The following is an 18040-nucleotide window of genomic DNA, read 5'->3' as shown; positions in this document are numbered from 1 at the left end:
CTTTTAAACTACCAGTTTCCTTTTCATTATCATGTCTATAGAATTGTAGCTAGTTCATCATTATCTTTGTGTTTGTATAGTTTTTATGAAGTTTACAGTGCTTTCTATAGTTTGCCTCATTAAATCTTCTCACCAGTCCATTATCCATCACGTTTTACAGATAATGAAACTAATATTTAGATTAAGCAATTTTTTCAGGTCAGATTATAAGACTTTAGATCACAACATAGTAGCTGGCATAATAGTAAATTGTGGTTGAACTGAAATGAGAGCTAATGCTCTTTCTTTTAACTTCACAATGAGACCAATTTTCCTATTGTTTTTCTTCTTTCCTTGTCTGTTTTCCCATTTCCTTTTTACTGAGTGCTGCTATATGTAAGACATAAGGTTGACTGCTGGATATATATTGAATATAAAACATTTGCTTTCATGAGGTTGACTACCTGGCTGGGGAGCAGGAGTCACACATTACAAAGTTAAATAAAAGTAAAAATTAGTTTTCTTTTTCTTTTTTTTTTTTTAAAGATTTCATTTATTTATTCACGAGAGACAGAGAGGGAGGGAGAGAGAGAGAGAGGCTTAGACACAGGCAGAGGGAGAAGCAGGCTTCATGCAGGGAGCCCAATGTGGGACTGGATCCCGGGACTCCAGGATCACGCCCTGGTCCGAAGGCAGGCGCCAAACTGCTGAGCCACCCAGGGATTCCCAGTTTTCTTTTTTCTTAAGCCTTACAGGTAAGAAGTAGAAAGGGAGAAGTCCAAAAAGTTTTATCTATCTGCAGTGCATAGTGTGTTAATTAATCTTTAAAGTGTTAAACCATTTTTTCACGTTTGCAGTTACATTCATGAAACTATTTTAAATTTTCATAATTTAGAGCATTGGCTTAAATGAAAAATATTTTAAGGAACAAGTTAATTACCTTAATTAAAATATTATTTTTATATTAAACATTAATAGCATGACATGACGTTAAATGATGTTAAGGTTTATGGGTTCTTTATAAGCAAACTCGAAAAATTTCGTATGTGTTACTTACTAGTTAAATGTTAGCACCTTGCCAGTTCTATGTTTTAAAAATACGAGTGGGGTGTCAGTGTGGCTCAGTTGGTTAAGCATTCCACTTATGATTTTGGCTCATGTCATGATCTAAGGGTTGTGAAATTGAGCCCCACGTGGAGCTCTGTGCTCAGTGTGGAGTCTGCTTCCAAAGGAAGTGAAGGAGGAGTGAGGAGGCTTCGCTCACTCCTTCTCACTCTGCCCTTTCCCCTGCTTGTGCTATCTAAACAAACAAACAAACAAACAAACACAAACAAACAAATAAATAAATAAGATCTTTAAAAAGTACTGTAGGGAAATGAGATGATAATAAATATATCCATATATAAATTTTGAATTCAGGCATATAGAATTATTTAATAGTTAAAGTGTTACACAAAATAATCCATTTATGTTCATGTCCATATTTCTTATTGCTATAAACATATATATGCCAGGTGGCTCAGTGGTTTAGCGCCACCTTCAGCCCAGGGCCTGATCCTGGAGACCCGGAATCGAGTCCCATGTCAGGCTCCCTGCATGGAGCCTGCTTCTCCCTCTGCCTGTGTCTCTGCCTCTCTTTCTCTCTCTCTCATGAATAAATAAAATCTTAAAAAAATATATATATAGCATATATTTTAACCCTAGTTTTATCTATGCTGTTGCTTAGCTTGCCAGTTGGGAAAGTTCTATTGCATAGAACATAAAATTAAAAAAAAATTAAGGTACAACCTTCTCAAATTGTTTGTCGAGTTGTCACTGGACAAGATTAGAATAATCAGGTCATATTTGACAATTTTCACAACTATGTAAGAAAAGATTTTATTTAACAGTTAATCCTGAAAATGAGTTCATAATGAATCCTTTATATTTCATTTCATTCTTTTTATATTTTTACTTCATTTCATTCTGAATTGCAGACTATATGAAGTAAAATGTATGTAGTGAGAAGAGTTAAACATTTTTAAAAGGATTGCTTGATACATTCAATATTCAAATCTTTAAAATTTTAACATTGCTGGGCCTTCAGCCATGAAAGACATTTTTAGTTTTGGAAATTACAGAATTTGACAAAATATGTCTGCCTCATTTTTCTATTCTCAAGCAAGATGGAGAAATAAAAATTTTTCTCCTAATAAGGATGCGCTACCTTTCAGCTGCACTGATGTTTAAAAGTCTTTGTTGAATTTTCTTCTTTCTGACCTAATATTTAATTTTTGACAATAGTTTCTTCTGATGTGACTCCTGTGGAAAATGTGTGGACTGACACTTCTTTCTTTGACATGTGGAGACATAATCAGCAGTTTGGATAATGGTTTTGTGGTAGAAAAGGAATTAGACAAAAGATGAAAATAAATGCATCGCTATGATTTTTGATTACAAAAGTATTACAGAGTATTAACTCTGCATTTCCAGAAAGGGGGTGAAACAAATAAGCTGAAAGCAGAAGCAGCATATTGTAGCAGAAAGAGCATTAAATTTTGGAGCTAGATCTGGCTCTAATCCATAATAACTTCTTGGATTCTTTTGTTTCTTCATCTGTTAATTGTTGATAGTAAAACCCCACTTTCAGGTTTTTTTAAAAATCAGAATTATAGGTAAATTTTGTAAGCTGTTGAGGTGTTTGGTACATGATAAGCATTTAATAAACAACAGCATTATTTATGTTTTTATGTATTTATTTATTTATGAGAGAGAGTGAACACACACACAGGTGCACATGAGAGCAGGGGTGGGAGTTGGGGGCAGTAGAAGGTGAGGGAGAGAGAATCTTAAGCAGGGTGTGGAGCCTGATGCAAGCTTGATCTAACAACTCTGAGATATTGATGTAAGTCAACATCAAGAGTAAGATGCTTAACCTACTGAGCCACTCAGGCAAGAAATATTTAATTAAACTGTCATGAACAGTTGCTCAAATGCTTATTATTATTTATTGATATAAGAACTAATAGACTTAATGTACTAATTCACCCAAAAATATTTATTGAACAGTTAACTTGTATAAAGCGCTGTTCTAGACACAGGATACACCAATGAACAAAACAGAAAGAATTTACTGTTCTTGTAGACTCTAGCTTCTAGTCAGGGAAGACAGACAACCAACAGTAAACATAACAATTAAATAAATTATATGGTATGTTATAAGATGTTAAGTAAAAGCAGAATGAAGTAAGGAAGAGACATTGCTATATCATTTATTTTAGCCATTCTGACAGGTATAAGCTGATACCTCATGTGGTTTTGATTTGCATTTCCCTGAGAATTAGTAATGTCGAGCATCTTCTCATGTGTCTGTTGGCCATTTGTATGTTTTGTTTGTTTGTTTGTTTTGTTTTTGTTTTTTTTTTGAGAAATATCTGTTTATGTCTTCTGCTCATTTTTAATTGGATTATTTGGGCCTTTTTTTTGGTGTTGAGTTGTATAAATTCTTTATTTCAGATACAAAATCTTTATCATATATGTCATTTGCAAATATCTTCTGCCATTCGATGGGTTATCTTTTAGTTTGGGAGCTTGATACTAGGACCCTGGGATCATAACCTGAGACAAAGGCAGACACTTAACCAATGGAGACACCCAGGCACTCCTATTTTTAATTTTTTTTTATTATGAATTCAATTTCCTTGTTGGCAATTGCTCTGTTCAAATTTTCTGTTTCTTTGTGATTCAATTTTAGGAAGTTATAAGTTTCTAGGAATTTACCCCTTTCTTCTAGGTTGTCCAATTTGTTGGCATATAATTTTTTATAATAATCTCTTATAATGCTTAATTTCTATATTGTTGATTGTTATTTCTCCTCTTTCATTTCTTTGTTTTATTTCAAGGATCTTAAAAATATTTATTTGAGAGAGAGTGAGCATGAGCTTGAGTTGGGGGAGGGACAGAAGAAGAGGGAGAGAGAGAATCTCAAAAAGGCTGCATACCCAGGAATAGAGCCCAATATAGGGCTTGATCTCATGGCCCTGAGATAATAACCTGAGCCCAAATCAAGAGTCAGATGCTCAACTAACTGAACCACCCAGACACCCTCTCCTGTTTCATTTCTAATTTGAGTCTTCTCTCTCTCTCTAAAGGTTTATCAATTTTGTTGATCTTTTAAGAGAAACACTTCTTGGTTTTACTGATCTGTTCTGTTGTGGTTTTAGTTTCTATTTTGTTTATTTTTGCTCTACTTTTTATTATTTCCTGCCTTCTACTGTTCTTGAATTTTGTTTGTTCTTTTTCTAGTTCCTGTAGGTGTAAGTTTAGGTTGTCTATTTGAGATCTTTTTGCTTCTTATGATAGGCCTGTATTGCTGTAAATTTCCCTCTTAGGACAGGTTTTGCTGCACCCCAAAGATTTTAGACTGTTGTGTTTTCATTTTCTTTTGTTCCATGTATTTTTTGATCTCCTCTTTGATTTTTTGGTTGACCCATTCATTGTTTAGTAGTATGTTACTTTTCCTTCATGTGGTTGATTTCTAGTTTCATTACATTGTAGTCAGAAAAGATGCATGGTATGATTTCAATCTTTTTAAATTTGTTGAGACTTGCCTTGTGGCCTAATATGTGATCTACTGTGGAGGATGTTCCATGTGCATTTGAGAAGAATGTGTATTCTGCTGTTTTAGGATGAAATGGTCTAAATATATCTGTTAGACCTATCTGGTACAATGTGTCATTCAAAACCACTGTTTCCTTGTTAATTTTCTATTTGGATGATCTATCCATTGGTTTAAATGGGGTGTTCATGTCCCCAACTATTAGTGTTACTGTTGATTACTTCCTCTATGTTTGTTATTAGCTGCTTTATATATTTGATTGTTTCCATGTTGGGTGCATAAATATTTAAAATTGTTAAATCTTCTAGTTGGATTGTTCCCTTTATGATTATGTAGTGCCCTCTTATGTAGTGTCCTTGTTTTAAAGTCTGTTTTGTCTGATATTAAGTATTGCTACTCTGCCCTTTTAATTTCCATTTGTATGATAAATGATTTTCCATCCCATCACTTTCAATCCATGTGTCTTTAGGTCTGAAATGAATTTCTTGTAGGCAGCATATCGATGGGTCTTGCTTTTAATCCATTCTATCATCCTATGTCTTTTGATTGGAGCATTTAGTCCATTTACATTCAAAGGAATTATTGATAAATATGTACTTATTGCCATTTTTAAAACTTGTTTTATGGTTATCTTTGTAGTTCTTTCCAGTCCCTTTCTTCTCTTGTTTATTGTCTCATAGTTTGCTGGCTTTCTTCAGTGATATACTTGGATTTCTTTCTCTTTACTTCTTGTATATACATTACCAGTTTTTGATTTGTGATTATCACCAGGTTTAAATATAACATCTTATGCATATAAGAGTCTATATTAAATTGATGGTCACTTACATTTGAACCCATTGTAAAAATACTAAATTTTTACTCCTTTCCCCTACCGTGTTTTGAGTATATGGTGTCATATTTTACATCCTTTTATTTTATGAATCCCTTGGCTGATTTTTAGATATACTTTATTTTACTGTCTTTGTGTTCCTATTTTTTTTTTTTTAATTCCTGCTATGGTCTTTCCTTTCCACTCAAGGATACTTTTTAACATTTTTTTTGCAAGGCTGATTTAGTGGTGATGAATTCCTTTAATTTTTATGTCTGGGAAACTCTTTATTTCTATTGTGAATGATAGACTTGCTGGATAGAGTATTCCTGGCTGCATGCTTTTTTTTCTTTCAGAACTTTGAATTTGGTCTGGCCTGAAGTTTCTGCTTAAAGATCAGGTGATAGGGGATCCCTGGGTGGCGCAGCGGTTTGGCGCCTGCCTTTGGCCCAGGGCACGATCCTGGAGACCAGGGATCGAATCCCACATCGGGCTCCCGGTGCATGGAGTCTGCTTCTCCCTCTGCCTGTGTCTCTGCCTCTCTCTCTCTCTGTGTGTGTGTGTGACTATCATAAATAAAAATTAAAAAAAAACATAAAAAAAAAGATCAGGTGATAGCCTTACGGGGTTTCTCTTGCATGTAACTGTTTTCATTTCTCTTGTTGCTTTTAAAATTCTCTCTTATACTTACTTTTTGCCATTTTAATTACTATGTGTCTTGATATGGACCTCCTTGGTTGACTTTGTTGAGGGCTCTCTATGCCTCCTGGATCTGGATTTCTGTATCCCCAGATCTGGGAAATTTTCATGTATTATTTCTTCAAACAAATATTCTGCCCCTTTTTCTTTCTTTTCTTTCAGTATCTCTATAATGCAAATGTTATCATGCTTGTTGGTGTCACTGAGTTCCCTCAATCTATTTTCATTTCTTTTTTTCTCTCTCTTTTTAGGTTTGATTACTTTATATTACTCTATCCTCCACGTTTCTGATCTGTTCTTCTAATTCTTCTAGTCTATTCTTTATTCCTTTTAGTATATTTTTAATTTTATCTATTGAGTTCTTCATATCTGGCTTATTATTTATTATGTTGTGTATCTCTTTGTTGAGGGTTCTCACTGAGATCCTCCACTTTTTTCTGAAGTCCAGTGACTATTTTTATGACCATTACTTTGAATTCTCTATCAGGTACATAATTTATCTGTCTTTTATGTTTGTTTGTTTGTTTTGGCTCTCTTGCTGTGGATTTTGTCCTGGTCTTTCATTTGGGACATATTCTTCTGTCTCCTTATTTTGTCTATCTGTATCTGTTTCTATGGGTTAGGAAAGTCGGGTATATCTATTGCTCTTGAAAGTAGTAGCCTTCTGAAGAGGTCCTGTAGTGTCCTACAGTGCAACATCTCCTGTTCAACAGAACATGACATTTCAGGGGTATTTCCTATATATATTGCATGCACCCTATTGTTGTGGTTAAGCCAAGTTTGCCTTCAGTCCTGTTGCCTGCAATCCCTGTCTATGCCTGTGGTAAGCTGGGTTTGGTTCCTGTGTTGTTTGTGGGCCAGTCTGGGGCCACCTTGGGCATGAGTTGTATCAGATCAGACACTCACCAGAGCTGTGGTGGCACTAAACTGCAAGGTGATCTTTCAGTGTTGTCTCCAAGAAGCTTTCTTGGTGAGTGGGGCCTGTAGTCAGACCAGATGTCTGCCCTCAACCCCCTGATGGGGCCACATTTGAACTAGTGTGTGTGATTTTCTTCCCCTGTCCCTGGGCTGGATTCACCTTGGGGTGATGCTAGCCTCTGTTGAGGTATTGCATACTGCCACACTTAAGGTGCCATTTCAGATGGACTCCTACTAAGGCCATGTTGAATAGGTAGGTCTGTAGGAGAATGCAGGGGCAAGGTACATGGTGCCAACAAGGTCTAAGCTGGTCTGCAGGGAGAGGGGGTACTTCAGGCACCTAGAAAAACTGCCAAGGCTGTGAAGGATGGGATAGATCTGCAGAATAGTGTGGGGGCAGGGGGTGCTGTTATTAAGCTAGGTGGAAAGTGTTTGCATTGTGCTGGTTCTGTTAGGTGTCCTGTGTCTAGGCTGGGAATAGGGTAGGAAATGGCACTCACCAGTTCTTTTGTTCTTGGAAAAGTCTCCCAAAAATCTTTGACCTTCTAGCACACGCTCTGAAATTAATAAACAGACTTCCTTCCCATATATCCTAGGTACTTTTCAAACAGCTGCTTCTATGCTATATCTCAGTGGGACTATTTGTTGTGCTGTTTCTTTAAGGCAGGAACACCATTTGCTATGGCTCTCCTGACTCTTCCAGAGCTAAGCCTGCTGATTATTAAGGTTCCAGTTGTGAAGCCCTACTGATTGTAAGAACTATGAAGTTAGGTCTCTCTGGTTTTCAGAGCCAAATGTTATGGGGATTTGTATTCCCAGTGTGGGTCATTCATCCCTAAGATGCCTGATGTGGGGCCTGCTCCTCTCCTCTCCCCTTGTTTGTGGCATCCCTCCCTCCCATGGACAGTCTTATGGGTACATTTAGCTCCTGACTGTGTCTCTGCCCTTCTTACCCTTTTTGATGTGGACTTTTCTCCACATTTAGCTATGGAGAGTCTCTTCTGCCAGTCTTTGGGTCACTTTCTGGATTATTATACTGATATGGGTGTTATCTAGGTGTATTCATGGAATGAGGAGACCAGGATCCTGCTAATCTGTCATCTTCCCTGCAAATCCTATTATTTTTCTACTTTTATTCATTTTCTGATTTTTCCTTGATTGATAGTTTTTTCCCTTTTTTCCTCCTTCTTGTATTTTAGAAGTTCTAAATATCATTTTCATTAGTGCAGTGGCTGTCTATTATTGTGACCCATCAGAATTCTATGTAGAACTTAAAACACCAAAAGCCAAAAAACAACTCCAAAAACTGCTTCTAAAGTCTGAGGCCAGACCTGATGCATTAGAATGTTTCTGATTGGGGCCCAGACATTTGCATTTTTATAAAACATCATAGATGATAAAGCTGTAAACCAGCTTTGAGGACCAATATTTTAGTGTTAATTTTAAAATGTCAACATATGTATATTTAAACATATCCTATTAATATAGATAATTGAAGAATATATATATAAAGCTTTTCCTTCCTTATATATTCAAATGAGATGATATTTTTCGGATATATTTTCTTTGTTTTTAATCCTCTACTTCTCCCTACACAACAATCTTAAATCATCTGGAACTTTTCAGTTTTTTAAGATGCCTATTCTGTTTTTAAAACTCTTAATAATATATATATTATGTATGTTAATTATATTTTACTGAGTTGCATTTTACTTCATAAGCATATCATCAACAATTGAACAATTATTTGGATGAAACTACACATTTTTCTTTTCTTTTTTGCTTGCTCTTGCATTTCTCTTTGGATTGTATTATGCTTTTCGTTTGTTTGTTTTGTTTTGCAGAATTATGTTGTCCAGAATGTTTTTCAGAAAAGATAAATTGATATCATAGTACATTACTGTTGCTTTGGTTGCTTGGTATCTCTTCTGTCTTCTTCTGGCAATAATAGAGTTTTCTTTAGAAAATTGTTCCTCTAGCACTACTCATTTGATGTGATCTTTGGGAGGCTGTAAGTCACTATATTCTATGCCAGAGACCATGGACATGGGTATCCTAGCCATTCATAGTACAATATCACGTGGAGCAAAGAGATATTTGAAAAAGAGATAGTTGTATGATTTAAATCTAGTTAGAGTCTTTCCAAGAATTTTATATATACTGATGCAATTTTGCTTTTACAAGTGGGATGATATAAAATCAAAGTAGTTTCCATGATGTTTCCTTCTTCATATATGACATGGAAGGGGGATACAGTCAGTGGGACAGAGAATAATGCCACAAGATGGGGAAAATGGATACTGAAAAGAGAGAGACCTGATGATGATAGTTGAGACTGTGAATACAGTCATACTTGCATGACCTCTTTTCCTACCACTTATATGAGCCATTAGAGTCCCTATTTTGTTTAAACCTGTTTGAATTAGATTTATTTCACTTGCACCTGAAGGAATCCTAGTCAATACAGGTAGAAATTTTTCTTAGTTATTCCATGTTGGAAAACATATATTTTGTCCTCATACTTGAAGGATAGTTAATCCTGAGCAAAGGATTTTATGTTTCAAGCCATTTCCCTTAGCCTCCTGTAGACATTTTCTCGTTGCTTTATAATTTTATTCTTCTCCAAGGACTTACGGCTATCTAAAAGGTTATTGTGGGGCACCTGAGTGGCTCAATGGTTGAGTGTCTGCTTTTGGCTCAGGTCGTGATCCTAGGGTCCTGGGATTGGGTCCAGCATCAGGCTCCCCCCGGGGAGCCTGCTTCTCCCTCTGCCTATGTCTCTGCCTCTCTTTCTGTGTCTCTTGTGAATAAATAAATAAAATCTTAAAAATAAATAAAAGGTTATTGCATTTACTTTTTATTATTTCTAGAATCTGAGTTCTGTGAGAGCAGGTTTTTGTTAATTGTTATATCCTTGGCATCTAAAATAATACCTAGCACCTAACTGCCTGATAATTATTGACTGCATGCATTGGAAATTCAGTTCATATTGTAGTTGTATCTCTTAAAAAGCTTGATATATATCAATATGCTCAAATTAACTAAAAATGAAATTATATATAATGCTTATTCCATTAAGCAGATTTATTCCCAACCCTCTGTTTGTGTTTTTGCAAAGAAAGAGCTGGGTTAGAAAAAAAAAAAAAAAGAGCTGGGTTAAAGAACCTTCCTATAAATTATTATTGTATTTTAAGCTAAATAATAAAGATTCTAATACCTAGAGAGGATAGAACAAATAAATCATACCCCTTATAGACTTTTGTTTTAAGAAGACATCTTTCCTTGGCTATACATTGAATAGGTTCACTTATTTATTTATTTTTTGACAGCTAAGTTGACTTACAATAAACATTTTCAAGCCTATATTCACGTTTTAGCTCTGGATGCTTTATAAGTTTATCACATATTGTTTTGGATTTTAGGACTTCTAGAATTAGATCCAATATTTGAGTATCTTACTGAAGCTGAATACAATGGAAGATTATCTTATAATTCTTAAATCTTATACTTAATTTATGAATTTGAGTTGTGCTTGATTTTTAAAAATTAGTATTTTGTTGTTATTCAGCTTTTTGTCTTTTGTGATTTCTTGGTCATATTCTGTTATACTTACACAGAGCCTGTCTTTTTCTATATGTTAATCCACAACAAAAAGTAACATTCTCTTTGGACAGGACAAGTGACAGGTTTTTGTTCTTCTAATATTAACTAAGCACTTTATATGATTGAAAAGCTATAAATCATTAATATAGAAGGTTTTTATCTATCTCCTACTACTCGGGTGAAAATTTAAGAAAAGATAGTATAGTGGGTCCTGTTTTGGCTTTGTTTTGGTGTAAGGAATATTAGGATGTAATAAGGAAAGATGATATTTGATTAAAAATTTTTTTTTTGGTCAAAGAAGTTGCTTAATAGTGTGACAACAAAAATCTTCTCCCTTATGTTGATTAGTGAGGGAAAAACAACCACAGAGCATAGCAAAAATAGTCTATGATTGCTGGCATCAAATAAAGTTGGAGGATGAAAAACAATAGTCAACCCCCAACTGAACAGAGTGTGAACTGTTCTTGAATAAATCTCTTAAATTAAACTGAATGGTTTGAATGTTAGGATTTCAGAGGAGCTTTTCTTTTTCACTTGTTTATCATTTTAAATGGGTGAAAAGGAAGTACATTTCTTATCTATCTATCTATCTATTTATTTATTTTTTAAAAAGATTTTATTTATTTTATTCATAGAGACACACACACACAGAGGCAGAGACACAGGCAGAGGGAGAAGCAGGCTCCATGCAGGCAGCCGGATGTGGGACTCAATCCCGGGTCTCCAGGATCACGCCCCAGGCTGCAGGCTGCGCCACTGGGGCTGCCCAGGAAGTACATTTCTTAAACTTGGGGGATTTAAGTTTATTTTAAAATTTGAGACCTATTTAGTTAGCTTTGGAGAAGCATGGAGAAAAGAGTGTGGGTCACAGGACTAGAAAATTCTGAACTTGATTCCCAGCTTGGTGACAAAGTCCCTAACATGTCCAAGATAACAATGTAATTCCTCTGTACATATACCCTTTCCTGATCAGTAGCTTTTCTTACTCTTCCTATTTTATTGATTGTATCCCTTCTTTCTTTCAAAAATTGTTCTTACTAATCTCAATTGGGGAAAACCAAAACAAGCCAAGCCAAACAAAACAAGAAAAAGTCTCTTCATCTATTCAATCTTTATACACTCTTAAAGGGCCAGATAACAAGGTAAGATGGTATTTTAAATGAAGCTAAATCTCAATCCACTCAGCTTTTGGTAGCTAATAATTAAATTCATTTGTAAAAGATTGCTGATCCAGAGTTTTTCACGCAACTGATGAATTAAACTTTCAGACTTTGAGCTTCGTGAAGGTTATAACGAAGGAAGGGACCAGAGCTTATGGACCTTATGGCCTTTTTCTAGTTATGGAGAAAAAAGAATCTCTTTGAATAGGCAGAGTGGATTAATGTTCCTTGAATAGTCACTAGGCGTATGATTCTTCTAGCATGGCAGTCATTGAACTTGAGGGCACAGAAGAATCCTCTAAACTGGTTGAAAATGCATAATTCTGAATCTTCAGAGATTTTTATATTTTTAGTTTGAGGAGGGTACCAGGAATTTGCATATGTATGTATATGTGTATATATCAGTATGTTTTTGGCAAACATCTTAGGTAGTTCTGATACTGGTTTTATAGAGGCTATAGTTTGAAACCTGGCTTAGATGTTAGCACTAGGTAGATTTTTCCATGCACCATAAAACCTGCCTGTCTGTATTAATAAGCTTCAAACACCAGCTGGTGTTTAAGGAAAATCTGACTATTGTCTTCCACATTGTACCACTGATTTTAATTCTTATTTCTGACACCTCTAGACTTGGTGTTCATATGTACATTTTTCAGGATTTGGATTTTTGGTCTTCTCTAGTAAACGTGACTTGACTAAAATGGTAACTTCACTGTCTTCTGTTACTTCAGTTAGGTACTTTGTACTTTAATGTCTTTATAGAGTCTGGTGAGATGATCTTCCTTTTAACATTTGTACTTTCCGAATGAACATGTATTACTTCTATGGGAATTCTAAAACAAATAACAAAAAGAAAAAAAGGAAAAAAAAACATGTTCACATTCTAAAATATCACAGGAAATTCTAGCCATAGGAGGACCTTGTGAGAAGACCTTTCACAATTGTTACAATTGGTTAGGTCATTTTTCTAGTGTAGCTTCTCTGTTCTAAGCATTTCCTATCCTTCAGTGCTTCATAATATTTCCTGGGGCACATAATGGACTCAAAATAGTTGATCGTCCCTTGACCAATTTTTTTGACCTTGAAAGTGAGTTTTTCTCCCACTTATCAGCTCTCCTCTTTAATTCTTGGACCATAATAGATCTTTATAACTTATGCTACCATTTGATCCTGTTATTTCCTCTGACCACGCCCTCCCCTCCCTTCCCCACCTTCTCATTCTCAAATTTAAACCACTTCAATGAAGTCTGGTATTTCTTAAAGACTCAAGTCTTTAACATGGTCTTAAAAATGTTTATTCTCATTTTTGTTTACTTCTCTCGCCTTTTGCACTATCACCATTGTCTTCCCTCTCAACAGAAAATGCACAAGCTCTTCTTTTTGCTTGGAACGCTGTCTCTCACCCTTCCTCCTATGCTTAATTCCTACTTTTGTCAGTTCTCATCACGTCTTGAAGCAGATGTTCCTTGATTTTGAACAAGTAAAGCCTTCATATTTTAATTCTTGTTACCCTTTACATCTCCTTCATAAAACTATAAATTTATATTTATTTGTTTGATTATTTTACAGGTGTCCACCAGCTCACCTAGTGGTCTAAGATCCATGAACACACTGAATATATCTGTTTTTCTCAACACTGAACCCCACCTTTCAGCACGTGCTCTTTTGTATTTGTTGAATTAATGATTACACTTCTGAATTAAATAATTAAAGAGAATTGAAAAATATACATAACAATCATGATAAAAGAAATGAGCATGGCTGTGGCAGCATTCAGAAGAGGAGGTTATTCACCTGATTTCACCCTTATATGTCCCAGAGCTTTGCCTGTTATAGTTAAATAGACCATATGGATCACTGTACCAGATATTTAACAATAATTGAATCTTTTACACATAGACTTTATAAAGATGATCAGATGATTTGTTTACAATATCAACCTGGAATGAGCACTATTTACTGTTTAAATATATGTAACTAAGTATGAATATATTTGTCCACTTTTAATTCTAAGGTATGAAAAATGGGCACATTAATTTTTTTTTAATCAAGCTAAATCTACTGCAAACTTACCATCCTAAGCTCTGCCGACATCGGTTGGCAGGAAGTCTGATCTCATTTGAGTTTTGATGGCAAGCTTTTTCAGAAACCCTTCCCCTTACTTACTCTTACAATTGCTGTGGATCTTGCTGCAATCTCCCCATCTGTGGTATCTCTTCTAAGCAGGCAAAGCTGTCCTGCATTTAGGAAAATCATATACTCCTGTTTTTCTCCTTTATCTCCTCAGTCTGGCTCCGTCCTCATCTCAATACCACTGGTAACTTCCCTCTTTTACTCTGGGACCACCTCGGACATTCCCTAAATGGGACCACTGAAACCCAAAACTCTATGTTCTGCTGGAGATGAGGAGGTAAGGACTGCTTAGAATCTTAGAAACATAATATTGGTTTCCTTTTTCCTTGCCTAGGAAAGAGGAAAAGATATTAAAACCAACAATTTGTTTTATTAGTAACTCATTTTATATATTTGTGACATGTATAGTGACTAATCAAGGTTCTGATTTCAGCTTCTATTTCATTTTGATTACCAAGGTGATAAGAATCAATTACTATGGTTTACTAGGGAGTAATTCTGATCTAATCTGAATAGTATATGGTGTTTGTTGAACTCCACTCATTCCTATATTATCAGGAGTGTGCTGGGACATCTATGTCTCACATTAGGATTCTTATTACAAACTCTGTTTCTACCTTTGCATTTATTCAAACAGTGTCTGAGAACCAATTTGTTTGATTTCCATAGAGCTTTCATTCCCTTGGCTTGATTAATCAGAGATGGTAAAAGGGACACTTCTGTGCTTCAAGCGAATTTTGGAATTAGTAATTTCTGTATTCAAAGTGCACATATGTTGCTTATTGAAATTGTGACATTAGGCCAATGGGTCTTACTCAGAGGCAATTTTGCCTGCCAGGCAACATTTGGCAGACATATTTGATTCTCATCATTTCAGGGGTGCAACTGGCATTTAGTGGGTGGAGGCCAAGGATGCTGCTAAACACCCTGCAGTGCACAAGACAGCACCCTCCTGCTCCCTAACAAATAATTATCTGGCCCAAAGTGTTTAGGTTGAAGAACCTTGCCTTAGGAAAATTTCTTAACCTTTCTAGATTTAGTTTCCTCATCTATAAAATGGAGATAACAAAATGGAGATAACAATATGCATTTATAGGACTGTTGTGAAGCAAAATTAGATTATAACACTATAAACAGTTATCCATTTAGTAGAAACTAATAGATGGGAATTATAAATATTAGTATTAAATAATATTAGAGCTGGAAGGTATTGGAAAGTGTATTGACCAACTGTCTCATATCATGCACCTGCTGTGTGTGCACTGTTTCAAATGTACTTGGCTTTGCTTTTACTCCAGTCACTGTGAAGGTGACGACTTCTGTGCAGGCTTTGATCTGCATTCCTTCAGTGCAACTTGAGAGCACTTTGTTTTAGGCTTTTTTTCACATTCCTCATGTCCTGACCAGGGCTTTTCTGACATCTCTGAATGGACACTTGTGAAACCTTGCTCTGTATTTAAGCAAGTGCAAACTCTAAGTGGGGGGCTGTGCACCCTTAGACCATTCTTGACTGATGAGGCTCTGAGCTGCTGAATAGAAGCTTCCTTCTTCCTTTTGTCCCCGAGGTAGACTGCCTTGGGACTGCTCATTTCATGAGGTTCCCAGAAGGTTCGGAGCATCTGTGGTCAACTCAATATCCCACAGATCCTTCTATTGGCTTCTTCTCCTTCCCTGTTTCACTCCTCTTATCCTTCACTTCTTCTCACTGGGATCATTTCTCAATTAAACTGCTTGCATTTATGCTTGTTTCCTCAACTCTGCTTTCAAGAAACCCTGTCGGTGACACTTCTCATCCAGGAAATAGGGAAATGGAGGCACAGAAAGTTGAAGTAATTTGTCAAAGGTCACACAGTCAGTACAAAAGCCTAACCTAGAAATAATATGTCTTGACACTTTTCCCGTGCTCTTGTTGTTACCATTTCTCTCCACATTATAGTTTGGATTAACTTATCAAGGCTATTTATGTGCTAACTGTTTTGGTTATTATTAGGCACTGTTAAAATATGACAGGGAGGCATATGCTAATAAAATGCGTGGGTTTCCAGAATGCCAGGAAAAACTGTTTATGCCATGGTTTAAAAAATTATTTAAAGATGTTTAGGTGTTTTACCATCTGGAATGTCTACAAAAATATAAAACTATATCTCAAGTTTACATGATACCTAAATATATTTATACGTATAGTTGTACTTCTATAAAGCTTGCATAACAAAAAGTATTGTTACAAACTTTCACCAAATTTTAATGTTATTCAGGATTTTGCAAAATTTGCAGGTCATTTTAAGATGTAAAAAAGCCATCGGCAAAAATGAAGTCACATCAAATAGTGTTCAAAATGGTTGGCTGCTAAAAAAGAATTTAGAGGTAGTTCTTAAAGTATCTGTAATAAATCTGACAACCTCAGAGCAGGCAGAAATATATTGTTACTTTATGTGGTGTCTAGTTTGGCCTGTCTGTAGCATTACATTTTCCAGAAGTTGGAAAGAGCATGGTTTTCTTCTGCATAGAGTGTTCTTCTGTCACAATCTAATTTGTAGTTGCTCTTAACGAATTGTAAACTCATGCCAAGTGGGAGTTGATGCATTAATCCACGTTATTATTTGTGAAAATGCGTGTGAGCATAGTAAATGAGTCATCCTAGAGTCTGGATTACCTTGTTCAAGACAAAAATATCAGCAGGGTTGCTGCATCTCTGAACTCAGGAAAGCATTAAGATTCAGCTTACCTACCTCAGAAAGCACTGGCCTTTTCCCAGTGATGCTGAATCAAAGTGGTGGTTCTGTTCTAAGGAGAAAAGAGAAATAGGAATGGTTTTAGAGAAAGACAATAGGAAATGGGGAACGGGGATTAGACTGTGCTATGTGAGTGAGTATTCACATCTTCCACTCAAACAGGAACAATTAATTTTCTTTCTTTCCTTCCTTCCTTCCTTCCTTCCTAGGCTTAGAAAGGCTTTACAAATCCAGGATTACATCTCAGGAAAGTTTAAGTGTTGCTAGTAGTGGCTAGGTTGAAATTTTCCCTTAGAATAGAGATTTTTTTTTTTATTTTACTTTTTATTTATTTATTTTTTTTTTAGAATAGAGATTTTTTTTGATGATGCTAGCTCACTCATTATCTCCAGGCTACTTAACCTCGCCCTTAAGACCCACTTAATATGTGACAAGGGTTTGTGTGTCATGCTAAATAACTTGGATTTTAAGAATAGTGGCTAGATAAAGGTAGTTCTAAAGCAAGGAAATTATTTTAGGTGTTTATTATACCAATGAGTAGAAATTAGAGGAAAGTTCCTTTGGCAGGAAAGACACTTTGATGCTACTGCTATAATACAATTAAAAGATGATGAAAAGTTTCACTAGAATGTGTCAGTGTGGGTGGTGAGCACACATTCAATTTGGGAGAAAGGGGAAATTACTTCACTTGTTGATTGAAGAACATACTTTCATATACATATTTTGTATATATTCTTTCCAACATTACTGACTTTTCCTCAGATATATATTGTGTGATTTAACATTTATTGGCATTCATTCATTCACTCAGATATTTCTGCTGCAACAAACATATTCTAGATCCAGACACAGCAACAGGAAAGAATATAAAGATTACATGGAAACTGTACTGAATATGGTGACAGATATAGATATTGATTTCTGTTAGAGGAGATTTTAAACTTTCTTTATAAATGATTATATTTTTTTGATTCATGGAGAAAAATAAAAAATAAAGGCCCAAGAGATGTGTGTTCTATTTTGGGCATTAAATTTCTGAATCATCTTTGGTAAGTCCCTTTCTAGCTGTTCGTCTCCTAATTTGTAAAATAAGGAACTTGCAACTTCAAAGTGCTATGAGCTACTCAACACCATTAGTTATCAGGGAAATGTAAATCCAAACCATAAGGACATATCATTTCATACTGACTAGAATAGCTCTAATAGAAAAGACAGACAATAACAAATGTTAGTCAGGATGTGGAAAACGTGAACTCTCATACATTACTGATGGGAATGTAAAAATAGTGCAGCCACTTGGTGAAATAGTTTGGCAGCTTCTTAAAAACTTAAACATATAGCAACTATATGATCCAGCAATCCCAGTCTAGGTATTCAAGAGAAGTGAAAGCATATGTTCACACAAAGA

This window comes from Nyctereutes procyonoides, unplaced genomic scaffold, assembly GCF_905146905.1.
Source record: "Nyctereutes procyonoides isolate TBG_1078 unplaced genomic scaffold, NYPRO_anot_genome, whole genome shotgun sequence".
NCBI classification, from domain to species: Eukaryota; Metazoa; Chordata; class Mammalia; order Carnivora; family Canidae; genus Nyctereutes; species Nyctereutes procyonoides.
This window is presented reverse-complemented; position numbering follows the sequence as displayed.